The 25,851-nt window shown below is 33.4% G+C and overlaps 1 protein-coding gene and 1 long non-coding RNA gene across 2 annotated transcripts in view; both read right to left on the minus strand.

The window, feature by feature from the left end:
* Positions 1–25,851, minus strand: part of LOC143053769 (uncharacterized) — a 251,196-nt gene that overhangs the window by 108,102 nt on the left and 117,243 nt on the right. The gene's annotated exons all lie outside the window — the stretch shown is intronic.
* LOC143053908 (uncharacterized) lies at positions 6,872–20,745 on the minus strand. The gene is made up of 3 exons (XR_012971503.1): positions 20,672–20,745; positions 8,259–8,282; positions 6,872–6,954 (listed from the first exon to the last, which is right to left on the minus strand). It is a non-coding gene; the product is annotated as an uncharacterized LOC143053908 (long non-coding RNA).

The raw sequence follows: 25,851 nt of genomic DNA on the forward strand, positions 1-25,851 counted from the left end.
CAGACCATGTATTGTGAGTTGTTGTATTTGTATGTCTATTTACTCTGAGAAGTCAGGTCTAGAACATGTGTTGTGAGTTGTTGTATTTGTATGTCTATTTACTCTGAGAAGTCAGGTCCAGACCATGTGTTGTGAGTTGTTGTATCTGTATGTCTATTTACTCTGAGTAGTCAGGTCTAGACCATATGTTGTGAGTTGTTGTATTTGTATGTCTATTTACTCTGAGAAGTCAGGTCCAGACCATGTGTTGTGAGTTGTTGTATTTGTATGTCTATTTACTCTGAGTAGTCAGGTCCAGACCATGTGTTGTGAGTTGTTGTATTTGTATGTCTATTTACTCTGAGAAGTCAGGTCTAGACCATGTGTTGTGTGTTGTTGTATTTGTATGTCTATTTACTCTGAGAAGTCAGGTCTAGACCATGTGTTGTGAGTTGTTGTATTTGTATGTCTATTTACTCTGAGAAGTCAGGTCTAGACCATGTGTTGTGAGTTGTTGTATTTGTATGTCTATTTACTCTGAGAAGTCAGGTCTAGACCATGTGTTGTGAGTTGTTGTATCTGTATGTCTATTTACTCTGAGTCGTCAGGTCCAGACCATGTGTTGTTAGTTGTTGTATTTGTATGTCTATTTACTCTGAGTAGTCAGGTCCAGACCATGTGTTGTGAGTTGTTGTATTTGTATGTCTATTTACTCTGAGAAGTCAGGTCTAGACCATGTGTTGTGAGTTGTTGTATTTGTATGTCTATTTACTCTGAGAAGTCAGGTCCAGACCATGTGTTGTGAGTTGTTGTATTTGTATGTCTATTTACTCTGAGTAGTCAGGTCCAGACCATGTGTTGTGAGTTGTTGTATTTGTATGTCTATTTACTCTGAGAAGTCAGGTCTAGACCATGTGTTGTGAGTTGTTGTATTTGTATGTCTATTTACTCTGAGAAGTCAGGTCTAGACCATGTGTTGTGAGTTGTTGTATTTGTATGTCTATTTACTTTGAGTCGTCAGGTCCAGACCATGTGTTGTTAGTTGTTGTATTTGTTTGTCTATTTACTCTGAGTAGTCAGGTCTAGACCATGTGTTGTGAGTTGTTGTATTTGTATGTCTATTTACTCTGAGTAGTCAGGTCTAGACCATATGTTGTGAGTTGTTGTATTTGTATGTCTATTTACTCTGAGTAGTCAGGTCTAGACCATATGTTGTGAGTTGTTGTATTTGTATGTCTATTTACTCTGAGAAGTCAGGTCTAGACCATGTGTTGTGAGTTGTTGTATTTGTATGTCTATTTACTCTGAGAAGTCAGGTCTAGACCATGTGTTGTGAGTTGTTGTATTTGTATGTCTATTTACTCTGAGTAGTCAGGTCCAGACCATGTGTTGTGAGTTGTTGTATTTGTATGTCTATTTACTCTGAGTAGTCAGGTCCAGACCATGTGTTGTTAGTTGTTGTATTTGTATGTCTATTTACTCTGAGAAGTCAGGTCTAGAACATGTGTTGTGAGTTGTTGTATCTGTATGTCTATTTACTCTGAGTAGTCATGTCTAGACCATATGTTGTGAGTTGTTGTATTTGTATGTCTATTTACTCTGAGAAGTCAGGTCTAGACCATGTGTTGTGAGTTGTTGTATTTGTATGTCTATTTACTCTGAGAAGTCAGGTCTAGACCATGTGTTGTGAGTTGTTGTATTTGTATGTCTATTTACTCTGAGTAGTCATGTCTAGACCATGTGTTGTGAGTTGTTGTATCTGTATGTCTATTTACTCTGAGTAGTCATGTCTAGACCATGTGTTGTGAGTTGTTGTATCTGTATGTCTATTTACTCTGAGAAGTCATGTCTAGAACATGTGTTGTGAGTTGTTGCATTTGTATGTCTATTTACTCTGAGAAGTCAGGTCTAGACCATGTGTTGTGAGTTGTTGTATCTGTATGTCTATTTACTCTGAGAAGTCATGTCTAGAACATGTGTTGTGAGTTGTTGCATTTGTATGTCTATTTACTCTGAGAAGTCAGGTCTAGACCATGTGTTGTGAGTTGTTGTATCTGTATGTCTATTTACTCTGAGTAGTCATGTCTAGACCATGTGTTGTGAGTTGTTGTATCTGTATGTCTATTTACTCTGAGAAGTCATGTCTAGAACATGTGTTGTGAGTTGTTGCATTTGTATGTCTATTTACTCTGAGAAGTCAGGTCTAGACCATGTGTTGTGAGTTGTTGTATCTGTATGTCTATTTACTCTGAGTAGTCATGTCTAGACCATGTGTTGTGAGTTGTTGTATTTGTATGTCTATTTACTCTGAGAAGTCAGGTCCAGACCATGTGTTGTGAGTTGTTGTATTTGTATGTCTATTTACTCTGAGAAGTCAGGTCTAGACCATGTGTTGTTAGTTGTTGTATCTGTATGTCTATTTACTCTGAGTAGTCAGGTCCAGACCATGTGTTGTGAGTTGTTGTATTTGTATGTCTATTTACTCTGAGAAGTCAGGTCTAGACCATGTGTTGTGAGTTGTTGTATTTGTATGTCTATTTACTCTGAGAAGTCAGGTCTAGACCATGTGTTGTGAGTTGTTGTATTTGTATGTCTATTTACTCTGAGTCGTCAGGTCCAGACCATGTGTTGTTAGTTGTTGAATTTGTTTGTCTATTGACTATGAATAGTCAGGTCCAGACCATGTGTTGTTAGTTGTTATATTTGTTTGTATATATACTCTGAGTAGTCAGGTCCAGACCATGTGTTGTGTGTTGTTATATTTGTATATCTATTTACTCTGAGTGGTCAGGTGCAGACCATGTGTTGTTAGTTGTTGAATTTGTTTGTCTATTTACTCTGAGTAGTCAGGTCCAGGCCATGTGTTGTCTGTTGTTGTATCTGTTTGTCTATTTACTCTCAGTAGTCAGGTCCAGACCATGTGTTGTGTGTTGTTGTATTTGTTTGTCTATTTACTCTGAGTAGTCAGGTCCAGACAATGTGTTGTCTGTTGTTGTATCTGTTTGTCTATTTACTCTGAGTAGTCAGGTCCAGACCATGTGTTGTTAGTTGTTGTATTTGTATGTCTATTTACTCTGAGAAGTCAGGTCTAGAACATGTGTTGTGAGTTGTTGTATCTGTATGTCTATTTACTCTGAGAAGTCAGGTCCAGACCATGTGTTGTGAGTTGTTGTATTTGTATGTCTATTTACTCTGAGAAGTCAGGTCTAGACCATGTGTTGTCTGTTGTTGTATCTGTTTGTCTATTTACTCTCAGTAGTCAGGTCCAGGCCATGTGTTGTGAGTTGTTGTATTTGTATGTCTATTTACTCTGAGAAGTCAGGTCTAGACCATGTGTTGTGAGTTGTTGTATTTGTATGTCTATTTACTCTGAGAAGTCAGGTCTAGACCATGTGTTGTGAGTTGTTGTATTTGTTTGTCTATTTACTCTGAGAAGTCAGGTCTAGACCATGTGTTGTGAGTTGTTGTATTTGTATGTCTATTTACTCTGAGAAGTCAGGTCCAGACCATGTGTTGTGAGTTGTTGTATCTGTATGTCTATTTACTCTGAGTAGTCATGTCTAGACCATGTGTTGTGAGTTGTTGCATTTGTATGTCTATTTACTCTGAGAAGTCAGGTCTAGACCATGTGTTGTGAGTTGTTATATCTGTATGTCTATTTACTCTGAGTAGTCATGTCTAGACCATATGTTGTGAGTTGTTGTATTTGTATGTCTATTTACTCTGAGAAGTCAGGTCCAGACCATGTGTTGTGAGTTGTTGTATTTGTATGTCTATTTACTCTGAGAAGTCAGGTCTAGACCATGTGTTGTTAGTTGTTGTATCTGTATGTCTATTTACTCTGAGTAGTCAGGTCCAGACCATGTGTTGTGAGTTGTTGTATTTGTATGTCTATTTACTCTGAGAAGTCAGGTCCAGACCATGTGTTGTGAGTTGTTGTATTTGTATGTCTATTTACTCTGAGAAGTCAGGTCTAGACCATGTGTTGTTAGTTGTTGTATCTGTATGTCTATTTACTCTGAGTAGTCAGGTCCAGACCATGTGTTGTGAGTTGTTGTATTTGTATGTCTATTTACTCTGAGAAGTCAGGTCCAGACCATGTGTTGTGAGTTGTTGTATTTGTATGTCTATTTACTCTGAGAAGTCAGGTCTAGACCATGTGTTGTGAGTTGTTGTATTTGTATGTCTATTTACTCTGAGTAGTCAGGTCCAGACCATGTGTTGTTAGTTGTTGAATTTGTTTGTCTATTTACTCTGAGAAGTCAGGTCTAGACCATGTGTTGTGAGTTGTTGTATTTGTATGTCTATTTACTCTGAGAAGTCAGGTCCAGACCATGTGTTGTGAGTTGTTGTATCTGTATGTCTATTTACTCTGAGTAGTCATGTCTAGACCATGTGTTGTGAGTTGTTGCATTTGTATGTCTATTTACTCTGAGAAGTCAGGTCTAGACCATGTGTTGTGAGTTGTTATATCTGTATGTCTATTTACTCTGAGTAGTCATGTCTAGACCATATGTTGTGAGTTGTTGTATTTGTATGTCTATTTACTCTGAGTAGTCAGGTCCAGACCATGTGTTGTTAGTTGTTGAATTTGTTTGTCTATTGACTATGAATAGTCAGGTCCAGACCATGTGTTGTTAGTTGTTATATTTGTTTGTATATATACTCTGAGTAGTCAGGTCCAGACCATGTGTTGTGTGTTGTTATATTTGTATATCTATTTACTCTGAGTGGTCAGGTGCAGACCATGTGTTGTTAGTTGTTGAATTTGTTTGTCTATTTACTCTGAGTAGTCAGGTCCAGGCCATGTGTTGTCTGTTGTTGTATCTGTTTGTCTATTTACTCTCAGTAGTCAGGTCCAGACCATGTGTTGTGTGTTGTTGTATTTGTTTGTCTATTTACTCTGAGTAGTCAGGTCCAGACAATGTGTTGTCTGTTGTTGTATCTGTTTGTCTATTTACTCTGAGTAGTCAGGTCCAGACCATGTGTTGTTAGTTGTTGTATTTGTATGTCTATTTACTCTGAGTAGTCAGGTCCAGACAATGTGTTGTCTGTTGTTGTATCTGTTTGTCTATTTACTCTCAGTAGTCAGGTCCAGACCATGTGTTGTGTGTTGTTGTATTTGTATGTCTATTGACTATGAATAGTCAGGTCCACTTTTGTGTTTTAACATTCAATAACTAATGTGTTGCAAGTTGGTTTCATATTCAGTGTTGTGCTTAGATTTAAAGGTGTTTCAAATGCAGTATTGTTCTCAGTGCTGTAAACTGATTACAGGTATGTGTCATTGTTGTGTCATGATATGTCTCAAGCTCTGAGTTAAACATCAGTGGTGTGTCTTGATGTGTCTCATGTTCTGTGTTGAACATCAGTGTTGTTTCCTGTTGTCTCTCATGTTCTGTGTTGAACAACAATGTTCTGTCATATGATTCATGTTCTGTGTTGAAAGCAAGTGTGGTGTATCATGTTCCTTGTTGAACATCAGTGTTGTGTCCTAATCTGTGTTGACCATCAGTGGTGTGTCTTGTTCTGTGTTGAACATCAGTGTTGTGTCTTGATGTGTCTCATGTTCTGTGTTGAACATCAGTATTGTGTAAAGCAATGTTCTGTCATATGATTAATGTCCTGTGTTGAAAGCAAGTGTTGTGTATCATGTTCCTTGTTGAACATCAGTGTTGTGTCCTGTTGTGTATCACGTTCCTTGTTGAACATCAGTGTTGTGTCATGATATGTATCATGTTTTGTGTTGAACATAACTGTTGTGTGTCATGTTATGTGTTTAACACCAGTGCTGCGTCATGATGTCTCATGTTTTGAATTGAATATCAACATTGTGTCATGTGTCTCATTTTTTTGTATTTGCCAACAATGTTGTGTCATGTGTCTCATGTTTGTTGTTCAGCATCAGTATTGTGTCTTGATGTGGCTCATGTGTTGTGATGAACATCAGTGTTATGTCATGTGTTTCCTGGTCTGTGATGAACACCAGTGTTGTGTCATGATATGTATCATGTTTTTTTTTGTTGAACATAACTGTTGTGTGTCATGTTATGTGTTAAACACCAGTGCTGCGTCATGATGTCTCATGTTTTGAATTGAATATCAACATTGTGTCATGTGTCTCATTTTTTTGTATTTGCCAACAATGTTGTGTCATGTGTCTCATGTTTGTTGTTCAGCATCAGTATTGTGTCTTGATGTGGCTCATGTGTTGTGATGAACATCAGTGTTATGTCATGTGTTTCCCGGTCTGTGATGAACACCAGTGTTGTGTCATGATATGTCTCATGTTCTGTGTTGAACATAAGTGTTGTGTCATGATGTGTATTGTGTTTTGTGTTGGACTCATATTGTTCCTCATAGTTTGTGTTGAGCATCAATGTTGTGTTATGATGTATCTCATGTTCAGTGTTGAACATCAGTGTTGTGTCAACATGTCTCGTGTTTTTTGTTGAACATCAATACTGTGTGTTGATGTGTTTCATCATGACATGTTATATGTCTAGTGCCCAGAGAGACCCAATGACTTTTGGTAGAAAACTGGAAATCCTAATCAATTAAAATCGGAGTCGAACATACCTGTCACGTGCATGCTCGAACTCATAAGATCAGTGTTGGCAGGAAAGTGGTACAGTAGTTGAACTATTTAGAAAACTTGTTCACCAAACCTAGCTTTTTATTTAAGTATCCTGCATTTGTGTGTCCTGTACAGGTTATGTACAATATCCTGTGTATTGAAGTACCTTGTATTTGTATGTTTTATACTGCCTATGTACATTCCTCTATGTTTGTATTGTTGTTTGTTTTTATCTGATGTTCTGTAGTACTAAAACAAAGTTGTCTTGAATGTTACAAGTTTACCTACTTGATATTCAATGTTAAAGGTTTACCTACTTGATAATCAATGTTTGCTCCATTCGCTAGGCAAAGCTTCAATTCTTCTTCTCTTCCCTTTTGAGCAGCTTCATTAAGTTTCTGTAAGTAAAAAATAGATTTTACATTTAACAGAATGTAAAAAGTATAGTACCTGAAATGGTTTTCACACCAGACAATAATTATCAAACACTCTAAAATTACAAATTTTTAATGGTTAATACAAGGGAGACATTCTACTCTATCCCATGGCTCAACTGGAGACCATTTTTTTAAGTCATTTTTCGTGAGACCATTCAAACATCAATAATTTAAAAGAAAATAAACTGAATTTACGTACATAATTTTAAAGATAATGCTCAAATTCTACATTTGGACCTCACCCCTTTTTATAGTTTATAACATTAGAAAGACATCTTGCTTCAATTTTGTTAATTTTATAATAACTGTAACAATGTTATGTACATGACGTCATAGTTAACTACTTTCAATTTACAATTTGAAGAAGAAGTAATTTTTGAAATAACACCAAACTGCTGAAACTTATAGATGTTATACATGTACTTTCAATGTAAACAAAAGACTGGTCACTGATATTTCAATTATTCACTGAGGGATATAAAAGAGTGCAACATATTTGTTTGTATTTAAAAATGTTATCTTAGCCGTATTTGGCATAACTTTTTGGAATTTTGGATCCTTAATGCTCTTCAACTTCGTACTTGTTTGGCTTTAAAAATAATTTGATATGAACGTCACTGATAAGTCTTATGAAGACGAAACGCGCCTCTGGCGTACTAAATTATAATCTGGATACCTTTGATAACTATTATCTTGTCAAAGTTTTCAGAGGAAATTCTGTTTTGCAACTTCATTAATTACAGCCATACAAACCAAACTATTTGTTCTGACTTAACATATGCTGCAGAAACGTACAAAACATATTTATGTTTAACCCATCACATTCTCTTTTGTATGTGCCTGTCACAAGTCAGGAGCCTGTAATTCAGTGGTTGTCGTTCGTTTATGTGTTTCATATTTGTGTTTTGTTTATTTTTTTGTACATAAATTAAGCCGTTATTTTTCTCGTTTGAATTGTTTTACTTCTGTAATTTCTGGGCCTTTTATACCTGATTATGCGGTATGGGCTTTTCTCATTGTTAAAGGCCGTATGGTGACCCATAGTTGTTATTTCTGTATCATTTGGTCTCTTTATTGACAATCATACCACATCTTCTTTTGTATATATGCCAAAAGTGCTGGTCCAGGAAACCAATTAATCAAGTATCATTTTGAAGTATGCAGTATTTGAGTACTAGTTGACATCCCTACAAATTATCACATGCTTATATTATCTATCAAAAAGCACAAGAATGTTTTGACTTGAAAGAAGAAAAAAATCTTACATGATTCCAATCTTCCATTATTTCCTAAAATAGAAAAAAACATATTTATAGACTGTTGTCAGAGTAATTATTGTTACTGTTACACATGTTACCTGCAACTGAAAAACAAAAACTGTTTTTGTCAATTTTGAACTTGTAAATACCATGAATACTGACCTAATCCTTTCAGATATACAAAACCAATTCATGTCGTCAACCAATAGCTGCATAGTTATCCTCTACTTAATTATTAAAGGGACATAACTGTCGAGGATAAATGTAAAAGGAACTTAACGCATGCTATGTTTAAAAAATTTAAATGATGGCTATTATTTTCACTATCCTTAAACAGTCAGAGCTCTGACATAAACAAGTCAGAATAAAATGACTTCCATAGGTCAGATATAATTTGATGTAAGTGTTGTCTCCCTTCTTGCACTCAACAGAATATGACCTGTACAGGTCAGTTTATGTCAGACTTTAATTTATCATAAAATGACTTCCACAGGTCAGCTTTTGCATAAAATATTATTACTTAATATCTTCATATTCTAATAAGATTTATGTCCCTTTTTAATGCATTTTGACTTAGAGAGGTCATTTTTGTTCTGACTGTAAGCAGTCATTTCTACCACTTTGTTATCAATCTCCATAAAATATAGTGATTACTAGTTTCGAATCAAAGAGTTTAAAAAGTGGGGCTCATCATACCTTCTTCTTTCCAGAATCTTAACATAATATATTTATCTCATCAAATTCAATCATTTCCAAATACAAACAAAAACCAAAGCAGAAAAAATGGATCATACAATTTTCTGTCAATATCAAAAGATTTACAAAATACAATGTTGGATACATTAACTAGTACCATGACAATACTTCAAATCTTCCAAGGAAAAAATAAGGGATCTATTCTCATCCACTTTTAGCTAAATTTATCAAGAGCAAAACATTTATTATTTTAATATTTCATTGAGGTAAATACTGTTGTGCAAACTGACTCAAACAAGTCACACTATGTTCTGACTTCAAAGAGTCAGTCAAAACTAAACTTATTTCAACCTTTAAGTCTAGTACTGTCATATTGATTTAAAAATGTATGAGAAAGCCAGATATGGGACAGAGAAAATATTAAGGTCCCCTAAAGTCACAATGAGGACAAAAAAAAAAAAATATTTGGTATATTCAATATTTAAATGCATTTTCTTTTAAACAGGTCAAATCATGTTTTGACTTAAAACAGGCAGCCCAAAACTAAATTTATTGAAATTTTTAGAGTGGGGCACTGACATATGATATTAAATGAAAGTATGGGAACGTCAGACATAAGAAATATATGTAAGATCCCCTAAAATAAATAACCATTTGACTTAATTGTTTCTAAACATTTATCAAATAAATTCACAAATGGCAGATTCAGAAGCAGGGCTTAAAGGAGGTACACCTAGCTTTGATTGGAAAATTTGTTCTGCAATCTGACTTGAACAGGTCAAATCATGTTCAGACAAATTGACTTAAACAGGTCAAATGGGCATGTTCGGACAAATTGACTTAAACAGGTCAAATCATGTTCTGACTTAAAAGAGTCTGTCAAAAACTAAATGGCTTGCAAAGTTCTGTAAAAGTTGTGCATTATCATGATTGTGATGTGATGTGATTGTTAGAATGTATGGATACAAGTAGGAAAAAAAATCACAAAAAATTAAGTCACAATTATAAGAACTATATATATAAAAGATAATTTGGTATATTTTTGATATCTTAATATTTCATTGAGGTAAATCCTGTTGTGCAAACTGACTTGAACAAGTCACATTATGTTCTGACTTCAAGGAGTCAGTAAAAAACTATACTTTAATTAAGTATTGCAACTTTAAGTCTGGGATTGTCATATGCATTTAAGAATGTATAAGAAACTCAGATAAAAGACACCCAATAATAAAAATGTGGACTGTAAAAAAGTGTATTTGGTATACTATTATTTAATATTCAAATGTATTTTGTTAACAAATTTCTCCAAATTCTTTAAAATTTTTTATTATATTTCTGTATTTTCATGACTTTTTTTCTGTTAAATTAACATTTGGAACTTTCGGTTTTAAAAAACATTATTTTAAAAACCATTTGACTGAATTGTTTCTTAAAAAAAATTATGAATTAATTAACTCAACAGTAGCAGATTCAGATATGGAGGGGGCTTAAAGGAGGAAGACTTAGTTTTGATTGAACTTTTTTTTTTCTGTCAACTGACTTTAACAGGTCAAATCGTGTTCTGACTTCAAAGAGTCAGTCCCAACTAAACTTATTTCAACTTTTAAGTCTAGTTTTTTTCATATTGATTTAAAAATGTACGGAAAAGCCAGATAAAAGACAGAGGAAATCAGGTCCCCATACGGCACAATAATGAGGACTATAAAAAAGTTTATTTTGCATATTCAATATATTTAAATGTATTTTGTTTTAAACCGGTCAAATTATGTTCTGACTTCAAAGAGTCAGTCAAAAACTTCAATTTAGCTAATTATTACAACTTTTTAGTCTATATAATATATTATTTTAAACCATTTGACTGAATTGTTTCTAATAAACCTATCAATTAATTAACTCAACAGTAGCAGATTCAGATAAAAGGGAAAAGGGGGGGGGGCTTAGAAGAAGAAGACCTAGTTTTGATTGGATTTAATTTTCTCTGTAAACTGACTTTAACAGGTCAAATCATGTTCTGACTTCAAAGAGTCAGTCAAAACTAAACTTATTTCAACTTTTAAGTCTAGGATTTTCATATTGATTTTAAAATGTATGGGAAACCAGATAAAAGACTGATGAAATAAGGTCCCCTTAAGTCACAATAATGAGTCCTATACAAAAATGTATTTGGTATATTTTATATTCAAATGTATTTTGTTAACAAATTTCATCAAATTAATATCTTAAAAATTTATTCTATTTCCGTATTTTCATGACTTTTTTTCTGTTAAGTTAACAAATAGAACTTTTGGTTGTAAAAAACATTATTCTAAAAACCATTTGACTGAATTGTTTCTTAATTTTTTTTTAACTCAACAGTAGCAGATTCAAATAAGGGAAAAAGGGGGTGGGGGCTAAGATGAAGAAACATAGTTTGATTGGATTTTTTTTTCTGTAAACTGACTTTAACAGGTCAAATCATGTTCTGACTTCAAAGAGTCTGTCAAAACTAAACTTATTTCAACTTTTAAGTCCAGGATTTTCATATTGATTTAAAATGTATGGAACATTTTTATTTGATATATTCAATATTCAAATGCATTTTGTTTTTTAAAGATTTTCATCAAATTATCTAAAAAAAAAAAAAAAAAATATTGTATTATTTCTGTATTTTCATGACTTTTCTTTTCTGTTAAGTTAACACATGGAACTTAATTGTGGTTGCAAAAAAAAAATTATATTTTAATAACCATTTGACTGAATTGTTTCTAAAAAAAAATCAGTAATTAATTAACTCAACAGTAGCAGATTGATATTTAGTGGGGAGGGGGATTAGAGGAAGAACACCTAACTTTGATTGGACATTTTTTTCCTGTCAACTGACTTTAACAGGTCAAATAGTGTTCTGACTTCAAAAAGTCAGTCCCATCTAAACTTATTTCAACTTTTAAGTCTAGTTTCTTCGTATTGATTTAAAAATGTACGGAAAAGCCAAATAAAAGACAGAGGAAATAAGGTCCCCATACAGCGCAATAATTAATGAGGACTATAAAAAAGTTTATTTTGCATATTGATTATTCAATATTTAAATGTATTTTGTTTTAAACTGGTCAAATTATGTTCTGACTTCAAAGAGTCAGTCAAAAACTTCACTTTAACTTATTATTACAACTGTTAAGTCCGGCATTGTCATAAATATATGCATTTAAGAACGTATGGGAAAATCAGATAAAAGACACCCAATAATAAAGTCACAATAATGAGAACTAATATTTTATATTCAAATATATTTTGTTTACAAATTTCATCAAATCATCTTTAAATTTTATTATATTTCTGTATTTTCATGACCTTTCTTTTCTGTTAAGTTAACACATGGAACTTTTGGTTGTAAAATATATTATTTTATACCATTTGACTGAATTGTTTCTAATAAACTTATCAATTAATTAACTCAACAGTAGCAGATTCAGATAAAAGGGAAAAGGGGGGGGGGGGCTTAGAAGAAGAAGACCTAGTTTTGATTGGATTTAATTTTCTCTGTAAACTGACTTTAACAGGTCAAATCATGTTCTGACTTCAGAGAGTCAGTCAAAACTAAACTTATGTCGACTTTTAAGTCTAGGATTTTCATATTGATTTTAAAATGTATGACAAACCAGATAAAAGACTGATGAAATATGGTCCCCTCAAGTCACAATATTGAGGACTATAAAAAAAAATGTATTTGGTATATTTTATATTCAAATGTATTTTTTTTTAACAAATTTCATCAAATTTATATCTTAAAAATTTATTTTATTTCTGTATTTTCATGACTTTTTTTTCTGTAAAGTTAACATATAGAACTTTTGGTTGTAAACAATCATTATTCTAAAAACCATTTGACTGAATTGTTTCTTAAAAAAAATTAATTATCCTAACAGTAGCAGATTCAGATAACGAGAAAAAAAGGGGGGGGGCTAAGATGAAGAAACCTAGTTTGATCGGATTTTTTTTCTGTAAACTGACTTAAACAGGTCAAATCATGTTCTATTAAAAAAATGTTGAGGAGAAAATACTATGAAAATCAGACTAAGTTTGGTGACTTTGTTGTCCTTCAAGAAGTGGTACATATAAATACTTTATATTTTCACTACAACTATCTATTGGGTGTTTTTTAAATAGATTTTTTAGCAACATTTATAACTTTGTAATTTATGTTCAATTGTACACTTGTTATTCTTAATATATATTTTTTTGGGAACAAAATCTTGTCAGGGTTTCTTATGGTACTAGCATGACAAGAGCATTCATATTCTTAAATACTCTAAACATTAAAAACAAGTCATTATCTTCAGACCATTCTGAGTCTTTCTGGCCTTATTAAATTAAAGTCAGAACATTCAGACTTTCATAAGTCAGAACATTCAGACTTTCATAAGTCAGAACATTCTGACTTTCATAAGTCAGAACATTCTGACTTTCATAAGTCAGAACATTCAGACTTTTATAAGTCAGAACATACTGACTTCCAATGTTCTTCTCACTTCTGTAGAAACAAAGACTATCTATATTTCAAATAAAAGGTTAATGCTTTATGTGGCTAAGCATCTGGGGTAAGAATTATAGATGTGTAACTTCATAGGAAAACATATATGCCATATAATTAGGGATTGACCCTGTACATAAAATTGAGAAAGGAAATGGTGAATATGTCAAAGCGACAACCACCCGACCATAGAGCAAACAACAGCCGAAGGCAACCAATGGGTCTTCAATGTAGCGAGAATTCCCGCACCCGTAGGTGTCCTTCAGCTGGCCCCTAAAATATGCATAATAGTACAGTGATAATGGACGTCATACTAAACTCCGAATTATACACAAGAAACTAAAAATTAAAATCATACAAGACTAACAAAGGCCAGAGGCTCCTGACTTGGGACAGGCGCAAAATTGCGGCGGGGTTAAACATGTTTATGAGATCTCAACCCTCCCCCTATACCTCTAGCCAATGTAGAAAAGTAAAAGAATAACAATACGCACATTAAAATTCAGTTCAAGAGAAGTCCGAGTCTGATGTCAAAAGATGTAACAAAAGAAAATAAATAAAATGACAATAATACATAAATAACAACAGACTACTAGCAGTTAACTGACATGCCAGCTCCAGACCTCAATTAAACTGATTGAAAGATTATGTCTTCATCATATGAATATCAGGTACAATCCCTCCCGTTAGGGGTTTAGTATCATACTATCATAAAATATACGAGAAGAACATAACCCGTGTCATGCCAACAACTGTTTTTTTAGAAATAAATGTGTTTAGTTCCGATGCAAAGACCCTATCAGTGAATCAATGTTAAAGCCAAAATATGCAATCTTTAATGACCTGACAACAGTATCGTAACTATATCCCCTTTTAATAAGTCTATTTAAAGGTTTTGTTAGTTTCTGAGGAGAATACTGACATTTTTGTGCTTTATAAAGAATATTTCCATAAAATTTTGGATGTGAAATACCTGAACGTATAAGATGTCTGCATGTTGAGTTATATTTACGAATTATTTCCTTATACCGGTGATAAAATTTAGTAAATGTTTTGACCAGTTTGTGATATCGAAAACCCTGGTGTAATAATTTTTCAGTAATACATAAATTTCTCTCGCTAAAATCTAATACATTGTTACATACACGAGCGAATCTTACAAGTTGAGATATATAAACACCATAAGATGGTGACAAGGGAACGTCACCATCTAAAAATGGATAATTAACAATAGGAAATGAAAAATCATCTCTTTTATCATAAATTTTTGTATTAAGCTTCCCGTTTATGATATAGATATCAAGATCGAGGAAAGGGCAGTGGTCATTGTTATCATTAGCTTTATTTAAAGTAAGTTCTACAGGATAAATTTCTTTAGTATACATACTGAAGTCGTCATTATTTAGAGCCAATATATCATCCAAATATCTAAAAGTATTGTTAAATTTTTGTATCAAATGTTGTTTTGATGGGTCTTTGCTAATTTTAGTCATAAATTGTAACTCATAACAATACAAAAACAGGTCCGCAATAAGTGGTGCACAGTTAGTCCCCATTGGAATTCCAATAACTTGACGATATACGGAATCTCCAAAGCGAACAAAAATGTTATCAAGTAAAAATTCAAGTGCATAAATAGTATCAAAGCATGTCCAATTGACATAGTTCTTTTGTTTATTGCTACTAAAAAATGATCTAAAAGAGTTTGAACATATGTACTCGCATTCCGACTTTTTAAATGCCCAGTTAATTAGGGATGTGAATTTTTTCTTAATAAGAATATGAGGCAAAGTGGTATATAGGGTAGAAAAATCAAAACTTTGAACAGATTCAAAATCACCAATATATGCATGCAATTTATCAAGTACTTCCAACGAGTTTTTGACACTCCAAAAGTAATTAATTCCACTATTTTCAAAGGCCTTATTTGAACAATTTATTATCAGGTTTTTTATTGTACCAAGTGTACTAGTAAGTAAAACAGACAATTTAGTAGTTGAACAATGGCTGGAAGATGAAATAAATCTATATTTGTAAGGTTTTTTGTGCAGCTTCGGAAGCCAGTACATAGTTGGGACTTTCATTGTGTTTGGTTCTGCTTGTAAAGAAGTAGCTAAAAGTTTATGTTTGTTACAGATGTCGTTTTCTGAAAATGAAGTCAGTTGGAATGTTGGTGAATTCGTGATTTCCTTTTGCAGAACCTCTATATAAAATTTACGTCAAACAATAATGATATTATTAGCAGCTTTATCAGCCGGGACAAAAACAAATTCCTTGGCTAGTTCTGTTAGTTTATTTTTGATACGCGAAATAGGGTTTTTATAGTTTTTGTTGAGGGTAAAATGTTCTTTAAAATGTTGTATTCGAATATCAACTATCTTCATTACTGAATTAAAAAAAGAGTCCAAAGATTTTTTGTCAGCTTTTTCCCGTTTTACCCATTTCAAACAGTAGGCGCGGAGTGAGTCGTTGATGATATTACGACACTCATTCCAGTTAATAGTTGACGGGGGACGATATTTAGGTCCTTTACTGAGGAATGATTTTAACTCTCGGTCGCGAACGATGTTAAGGTCTCCTGTTATAACATGGGAAATTGGTCCATAGGTGTATTCTGAATTACTGCAATTACACGACATAGGTGTATTTTCAGTGATATTTACATCTTTACACAATTGGCTATAATTAAACACATATTTTCGGGTAGATTTCTTGTAAATATAACAAATGAGAGGGAGTTCAGTATTATCAAAATATCCAGGAATTTGGTCTTTAACAGAATGGTCGTTAAAAATACCGGCAATATTTACAAAATCAAAACCTTTATTGACATACTTTATTTTAATAAAATGTTTTTTATGATCTTCAGGGCGATCAATTTCAAATGTCATTCAAATCTTCTTGAAATGACGAACAGGAATATTATATGGTTTAGGGGTGGTGATCCAGACCATTTCAAAAAAGGGGTTGGGGATGACCCCATGGACTTTCCCTTTATTTCATTTGATTTGTTGTATTGTCCCATATAATAATATATAGGCTTAAGGGGTGGGGATCTCAACCGTTTACATGTTTTCAAACATGAGGGGGTGGGGTGACCCCAAGGGACTTTATCTTTATTTCATTTGATTTGTCTTGTTGTCCCTTACACTAATATATATGGTTCAGGGGTGGGGATCTTGACCATTTACATGTTTTCACACTGTAGGGGTGAACACCCCCCCCCCCCCCTCAAGGGACTTCCCCTATATTACATTTGGTTTGTTTTATTTTCCCATACAAGAATATATATAGTTTAGGGGTGGGGATCTCGACCGTTTACAAAATATAAGAACATTCGCAAATGGCAGGGGAGGGGTAAACCCAGAGACTAGCCCGGTATATTTCATTCAAATCAATTTGACATTTTAAAAAGGAATATATATGGCCGTTTACAGGTGGGGATCTCGACAATTTTCAAGATATAAGATCATTCTCAAATGACAAGGGGTGGGGCGACCCATAGAGACTAGCTTGGTATATTTCATTATACTTTACAGAGAGAAAAAATTGAGTTAAGGGGGCAGGGATCTCGACTGTTCAACATTGTCAAATGACAGGGGTAGGGTGATCACTGGAGCCTTACCCTACATTTCATTTGATTTGTTTTTAATATCATATTCCATGTTCATAATTGAAAAACCCGTTTTGTGAATCTCTTTATAATGTTCTCAAGTTAAAATCATTTTTAAAATAAAAATAAAAAAATATTTCGGTTCTTTTAGTTAAACCCTCCCTTCCCTTTTCCTTTATTAAAATTATTCCGATTTCATTTCATTTTCATTAATATCAATATTCAAAAGATCGTTTTTCTCATTGGGAGAAATGAAAAAACAAATATATTTATAAGCCGCAAACTCGGAAAGGTTAAAAAGTCAATTCATGATTGAGTTTAAAAATAGAAAAATCACGTGATGATGTTCAGCTCGAAGCAATAATTTTACTTTTAAAATTGCACTGACTGGTTATTAATGTTAATACTGTTTAAGACAACACGAGTTGTCTCCCGAAAATAACAGTTCATTATCATAACAACATTTTCTGACCTGAACAAGTCAGAATTGTCAGACACCAGGTCATCTCAAAGGCCACGCGTCCGTATTTACAGGTCACGCGCCTTCATGAAACAGCAACAAAATCACTTGCAAAGACCTTCTTCACACGCAAAAAATATTAAAATGGCCATGAAAATACGGAGGTAATATGTATTAACTTCTGAAAATGACCATATTGACCTAGATTTTCAATAAAAAAACGTAAATAATCACTATATTTTCAATAACTTCTCGTTCGAGAAACTCCCAAAACAACGACTCTCAAACACGTGATCTCTCGCAAAAAACCACGTGATCGTATGTGTCTTAGATCGGCGGCAAATTCAAAATATCTTCTGGTTTGACGGACTCGATGGAAAACTACGCAAAACAAAAATTGACCCGTACAGGTCAGAATGTCAAAACATTTTCTGACTTGAAGAAGTCATTTTATTCTGACTTGTTTATGTCAGAGCTCTGACTGTTAAAGGAGAATGGTTTTACCTCATTTTGGTGACAAGAGATCATACACGACATTCACTTTTCTGATAGAAAGTTGTCTAATTTGCAATCATACCACACATTCTTGTTTTTGTTACATGTTTCACTGCTTTGCTTATTAAATAAATAATTTAAGTCTTAAATCAAACCTACTTACTTAAAATAAAGACATTAAATATGTACTTACCAAAAATTAACTACACAATTGCAAGAAAAAGTTTAATATCTATATAGGTACTAGTAATTGCACTGAACATTAATCTATATTTATAAGAATAAGTAAAACAAATAAATGGGGAATGTGTCCATGGGACACAGATGATGCCCCTACTTGCATACAATATTATAAGGGACATAACTCAAGAACGGTAAAAGTGACGCCAGTAAAATTCAAACTTGATCTGTGTTTTATGGTAATAAGCATTGTGTATATGTTTCATAACATTCAGTTGAGGCAAACTAAAATGAGAGAACGGAAACCGATTTCGGTATGTACAGACGGACAAGAGTAAAACTTAATGCCCCTCTGCTACGGTGGGGGCATTAAACTAGAGGCTCTAAAGAGCCTGTGTCGCTCACCTTGGTCTATGTGAATATTAAACAAAGGAAGCAGATTGAAAATTGACTACAAAGGTCAATAACTCCTACAGGGGTCAATTGACCATTTCGTTCATGTTGACTTATTTGTAGATCTTACTTTGCTGAACATTATTGCTGTTTACAGTTTACCTATATCTATAATAATATTCAATATAATAACCAAAAACAGCAAAATTTCCTTAAAATTACCAATTCAGGGGCCGCAACCCAAAAACAGGTTGTCCAATTCATCTGAAAATTTCAGGGCAGATAGATCTTGACCTGATTAACAATTTTACTTCATGTCAGATTTTCTCTAAATTATTTGGTTTTTGAGTTATAAGCCAAAAACTGCATTTTACCCCTATGTTCTATTTTTAGCCGTGGCGGCCATCTTGGTTTGATGGCCAGGTCACCGGACACAATTTTTAAACTAGATACCCCAATGATGATTGTGGCCAAGTTTCAAATAATTTGGCCCAGCAGTTTCAGGGGAGAAGATTTTTCTAAAAGATTACTAAGATTTACGAAAAATGGTTAAAAATTGACTATAAAGGGCAATAACTCCTAAAGTGGTCAACTGATCATTTTGGTCATGTTGACTTTTTTGTAGATCTTACTTTGCTGAACATTATTGCATTTTACAGTTTATCTCTATCTAAAATAATATTCAAGATAATAACCAAAAACAACAAAATTTCCTTAAAATTACCAATTCAGGGGCAGCAACCTAACAACGGAATGTCAGATTCATCTGAAAATTTCAGGGCAGATAGATCTTAACCTGATTAACAATATTACCCCATGTCAGATTTGCCCTAAATGCTTTGGTTTTTGAGTTATAAGCCAAAAACTGCATTTTACCCCTATGTTCTATTTATAGCCATGGCGGCCATCTTGGTTAGTTGCCGGGGTCACCGGACACAATTTTTAAACTAGATACCCCAATGATGATTGTGGCCAAGTTTGGTTAAATTTGGCCCAGTAGTTTCAGAGGAGAAGATTTTTGTAAAAGTTAACGCCGGACGCAGGACGACGACGGACGACGACGACGGACGACGACAGACGCCGGACGCAAAGTGATGAGAAAAGCTCACTTGGCCCTTCGGGCCAGGTGAGCTAAAAATCACATTATCAATTCATGTAATAAATGACTATCTCCCTGCTGACCCCTTTCCATCCTCAAACACACGCTACTGGTAATAAAGCAAGAATGCACATGCTGAAACGTCCTGCCTGCTTTACTTTTTATGATTTACTATATGTTGATAGTGACATAAAGATGAATGAAGCATTACTACAAATATGATTTAAACTTAACATTATCAATGATCCATGAAAATGAGGTCAAGGTCAGATAAACCAAGCCAGACAGACATGTACATTCTACACTTATTACATACACCAAATATAGTTGATCTATTGCCATAGTAAACAAGAAACAGACACAACCATGAAAACTGAATATTGACAAATGTACCATGGAAATGAAGTCAAAGTCAGATGAACCCTGCCTGACAGACATGTTCACATTACAATCATCTATACATCAAATATAGTAAACCTTATTGCTTATAGTATCTGAGAAACAGAACTAACCAGGAAAACTTATCATTGACGAATGAACCATGAAAATGAGCTCAAGGTCAGATGAACCCTGCCTGACCGACGTGTACACCTTAAATTAATTCCATACACTAACTACAGCTGACATATTGCTAGTAGTATTTCAGAAAAGGACTTTACTACTGAAACTTGATATTGAACCTTCTGAAATATAAAGCTTTATACAAATATTTTAAGCCGCTGACACGTAATAGGTATTTTACACCTATGTTCTATTTTTAGCTGTGTCAGCCATGTTGGCTGGCAGGCAGGGTCATCTAACATCTTTTTTAAACTAGATACTCTAATGATGATTGTGGCCAAGTTTGGTTAAATTGGGCCTTATAGTTTCAGCGGAGAAGATTTTTGTAAAAGTTAACAACGACAACAATGGACGATGGACGTGAAGTGATGAGAATAGCCAGGCGAGTTAAAAACATATATTATACAATACATACTAATTCGATTAAAACTGATGGGAGTACGTCTGAGGTCAGCTTAATTTATCAGAAAGAAAATGCCATCATCTAAAGCATCTCTGAAAAATATTAATAAATCATATTTACTTGTTTAACCATGATATATGTTAAATATATATGTATCACTTCATAATACTTTATTAGTACTTCTTATTTTCTGTAACTATATGAATGTTCCTTATAAACATACCAATGTTTGTGTGTTTACTGTCATCTCCTGTTTCAATAAAATAACTATGAACAATAAAAAGATATATTTTTTAATTATTTCATTAATATCAATAAACCCTTACTTTTATGGCCAGCGTCATGAAAATCTAGACCTTGTCATTTGAAGATATTTTGTATTTATTGACTATATATTGACCTCTACATATTTCCATTCTTGCTTTGTTGGGTTGCGTTCTCATCGATATATACTGTTGAAATATAGCGGGAGTTAAAATGTTGTGTTGTACCTGTTGAATATAAAGTTCATATCAGTGTAAGGTACACAATGTAGCCTTAGCCCTCAATATTTTTGTCTATCCTTTACCCAAAGTTCACACATAAGTGTAACCTATCAATTTTTGAAGGAAAATAATTTTGCAATGATGTCATGTTCGTGTGTGTCTTGTTTACTATAAAATATTGGTCTTGAATATGATGAATGCTAAAACTATTTTGTTGATTATCTCCCCTTATAGAGTTTGAATATTTTACATTCGAAACAAATTGACTGGACAGGGATCAAATCCACTGGACTTGACTGGACTAGGATCATCTTGACTGGACAAGGATCAACTTGACTGGACAGGGATCAAATCGAATGGACAGGGATTGACTTGACTGGACAGGGATCAAATGAATACTGATGATATATGTTTAAAATGAGAATATCAATATTTCTATTTCAGGTTGGAATATAATTATAACATATTATAAAGATGCTGGTGTATTGTTTGATACAAATTTGACCTCTTTCATTGATTGGTTGCTGTCTCATTGATATAGACCTCTAAACTTTCACTTTTACAAGATGTTTTAGGGTCTTGTTTATTACATAAAAAAACTGGTGTTGTGATATTTTGAATGTAAAATATATGTTAATTATCTCCCCTTGTCAGAGTTAAAATTCTACATTTGCCTCTTTTTTTAAAATAAATTTCAGTAGTAAATGATCCTATCTAGTTCAAAATACAATGTACACTTACCTATAATAGGAACTGGACAATAAGCACATTGACTGGACAATGGTCACAAGGACTGGACAATGATCACAAGGACTGGACAATTATCAAATAAAAAAACAAAAATAGACATAATAGAATTCTATGTTCAAACTGAAAATAATTTTTAATAAACGTTTAATTGTATGTGAACTACATTGGATCATTTAGGCCAGGATTTTTTAATTTGTTGGTTTACGGATCCACCGACCCGATTTTGACGATTTCCAGAATTAAAAAAAATTTGACTTTTCATGCTTTTTTTATTCCCGCCGACACTAACAAACGCATTAATTATCCCTGAAAAATAATTAAAATATTCTTTTTTTATAAAATGAAAGGCATTAATCACTAACAAAATTGATAACACTTTCTGTAGTGAAAAAATAAAACTTCAAGTTTACGTTTCTAAAAATAGACAAATCAATTATAACTGACCTTGAAATGTCATTTGTGCAAATAATTTTGCAAAACGTAACCTGTGTTTAAAATCAATTGCACAATATGTTCGTTTCCCGTATTTGTCATCAGTCCGTATGATGCATCATCTGTTAGAAATAGGTGGAAGACATCAAGTTAAAGTACTGAATATTAAATAATCATTTGGAATTTTCTTGTTTCATAGATAATAAAAAAATATCGTCCATTTGGATAAAAAAAAAATGGGAATGCATGACCACAGATTAACCTGATATTCTTGTTTTTCCAGTGGACGAGTCTATTACTTTTTTGACACGTGTGTTGAAAATTATTTTCGTACGACGTTTTTACATATTTTTCTTTATCAGTTTTCGTGCTTGAAGATCATAATTCACCAAGTTTTCTGGAATTAATTAAAAGCTACGCGAATCTGTTTTTTTTTGTTTGTGAAATGACAATTTAATTTTGTCTTTGTCCATGCACACACACCCCCCCCCCCTTTTTTTATGGGAAATTATTAGAATGTCATGCGATGTTTATGACAGCTGAGCAATAAAATTTCATCGAACTAAAATCTAAGAAATGATGACAAAATAGCATAACAAACATATTGTTTTTTCCCCCGACCGACCGACCCGACTTTTTCATGGGGAAAATCAATAAACCATCAATTTAAAAAACCATGGCCCTGGCAAAACTGAAATTTGTCTAAAAAAAAGAGGCAAATGTAGAATTATAACTCTGACAGGGGGAGATAATTAACAGATATATTTTACAAAAAATGAAAATACAAATGAAATAAAAACAACACGTAATAGAGACACTTATCTATTTTAAAATAAAATGTTGACCTCTATTGTTGATTGGTTGCTGTCTCATTGACATATGGCAGATTTTACAATAAGAAGGAATTATTGTTTTTTGTATCCATCAAAAAAGCAATTGCTGAAACTGTGAAACAGACTGTGTAATGGAGTAATGCATTATGTTATTGAATAAAATGTGTCTTTCTGAGTAAATAAAAATAAAAATTACTCTGTGTTTGTGTTTTATGTTAGAATTAGAGGGTTTTCAATTTCAAAATATTGGACATGGAATAGACATCATGACCTACTTTACTGACATCCAGCTTATTTGGAGTGGAATTTTGAATTATTATTTATAAGTGGAGCCTAATAACATGGACTTATATTTTAATAAAAAGTCTTCTTTTGTGTTTTAATCATAACTTTAAGGCAGATTTTTATTGGTAAAGGCTAAAAAAGGTAATTTAATAATATTGTTGCTAACGTCACGTCTTTTCCGTCCATTGTGGTATGTCACGATCGCAATTTTCTTGTTAGTTCTCAGACAGCCCATTGTAGTTATTTTTATCCCGGGTTTTATAAATAATTGAAAATAGCAATCATATTAAATTTGGATGACGTAAGGGGGTCAAAGGACTTGAGGAATCAATATCATTGGCTGTTTTATTTTTTGCGAACGTTACTGTTCGAGGTTTCCGTCCAAATCAGTGTCATGTGAGCAACATATATTTATATCTGTAACTCTCCTGTATAGGAGTTACGATATCGCCCTTTGCAGAAATAGATTCGGAGTCAGTTCCTTCACATGATGGGGAAGCAAAGAAGGTAAGTTGTATGTAATATCGTTACAAGAGGACCTTAAATGTATTCCGTCCATCAAAAAGACGTTCGCAACAAAACATAATGTCATGATAGTAGATGTTGCTAATGTTACTATTACGAATTGGTTTCTTGTGTATTCATTTGATATAAAGTACACCTGCAAATGACATTCTGTATATTTAGAAATTCTAAACCAGACTGTACAATTTTATTACTCCAGGCATATATTAAACATCACTGTGTGCATACATTTTAACTTTTAAAGATGTTGTTGCTCATGTGACATGTCCAAATGTCGCTAACGTTACTCATTTTTGTCTCCGTCACATTAGCAACATGAAAGTAGGAGACAGAACACAATACTGTAAAATCTGCCATAGACCTCCCATCTTACAATCATAAAGAACAATTTGACTTCTTAGTTAACAACTCTATTTGTAATGCTTGCAATGTTTAATTAGTTTCAACTCCCAAATGCTATTAATTTCAGAATTATGCCATTTTATTTTTTGTCTCCCCCTATACAAAAGCTGCAGAATGCAAAACGTTAATCTTTTTCAAAAAGAATAACACTCGTTTAATGTTTTTTTAGAATGAATCCTTTAGCTCTGGATTATCTCCCCTTTAAAAATTCTCACATTTAAAATTTCCTTCAATATATTTCCGAGTTTCAATTGATACAGTCTTCACGATAAAGTTTTGAGTCCACAAGCCTGAAGCTCAATTTTTTAAAACTTTTAGTTGACTTCTGTCGGCTTGTAGAGAAGAAATGTACAAGCCTGCAAGCAATTATACAAGCCTGGGTCATCATGGTCATAGGACTTGTGGTTAAGCGTGAAGACTGTTGATAAAATAAATCATTAAACGTTATTGCGTTTTGTTCTGACACTATAATGTATTTGTTTTGGGTATTTTGAATGTTCAAACTATTTTTTGATTATCTCCCCTTAAAGAGTTTGAATATTTAACATTAGAATCAAATTTCAGTAGTAAATGATCCTATATAGTTAACATATGATGTACTTACCTATAACAACAGTCTGACTGGACAGGAATCAAGTTGACTGTACAAGGATCAACTTGACTGGACAGGGATCAAATCCACTGGACAAGGATCAACCTGACTGGACAGGGATCAACTTGACATGACAAGGATCAACTTGACTGAACAGGGATCAACTTGACTGGACAGGGATCAACTTGACTGGACAAGGATCAACTTGACTGAACAAGGATCAAATCCACTGGACAAGGATCAACTTCACTGGACAAGGATCAACTCGACGTGAGCGGGATCAAATCGACAGCATGTGAATACTGATGATAGATGTATAAAATGAGAATGTTTCTATTTTAGGTTGAAATAATAGTTAACATGTTATAAAGATGCTTGTCCACGTCCACTATTATTTTTGTCCATCTGATGAGTTAAGCCTTTTTCAACTGATTTTTATAGTTTGTTCTTATGTTGTACTGTTATACCACTGTCCCAGGTTAGGGGTAGGATCCCGCTAACATGTTTAACCCCGCCACATTATTTATGTATGTGCCTGTCCCAAGTCAGGAGCCTGTAATTCAGTGGTTGTCGTTTGTTTATGTGTTACATATTGTTTTTCGTTCATTTTTTTAAAATAAATAAGGCCGTTAGATTTCTCGTTTGAATTGTTTTACACGGTGACCTATAGTTGTGTCTGTGTCATTTTGGTCTTTTGTGGATAGTTGTCTCATTGGCAATCATACCACATCTTCTTTTTTATAATGTTTATTGTTTGATTCCATTTTGACCTCTTTCATTGATTGGTTGCTGTCTTGTCAATATAGGCCTCTTAACCTTTACTTTTACAAGATGCATTCTTTGTTTTTAGTGTCTTGTTTACTATAAAAAGACAAGATGTTACAGGCC

This window comes from Mytilus galloprovincialis, chromosome 12 (assembly GCF_965363235.1).
Source record: "Mytilus galloprovincialis chromosome 12, xbMytGall1.hap1.1, whole genome shotgun sequence".
Lineage (NCBI taxonomy): Eukaryota > Metazoa > Mollusca > Bivalvia > Mytilida > Mytilidae > Mytilus > Mytilus galloprovincialis.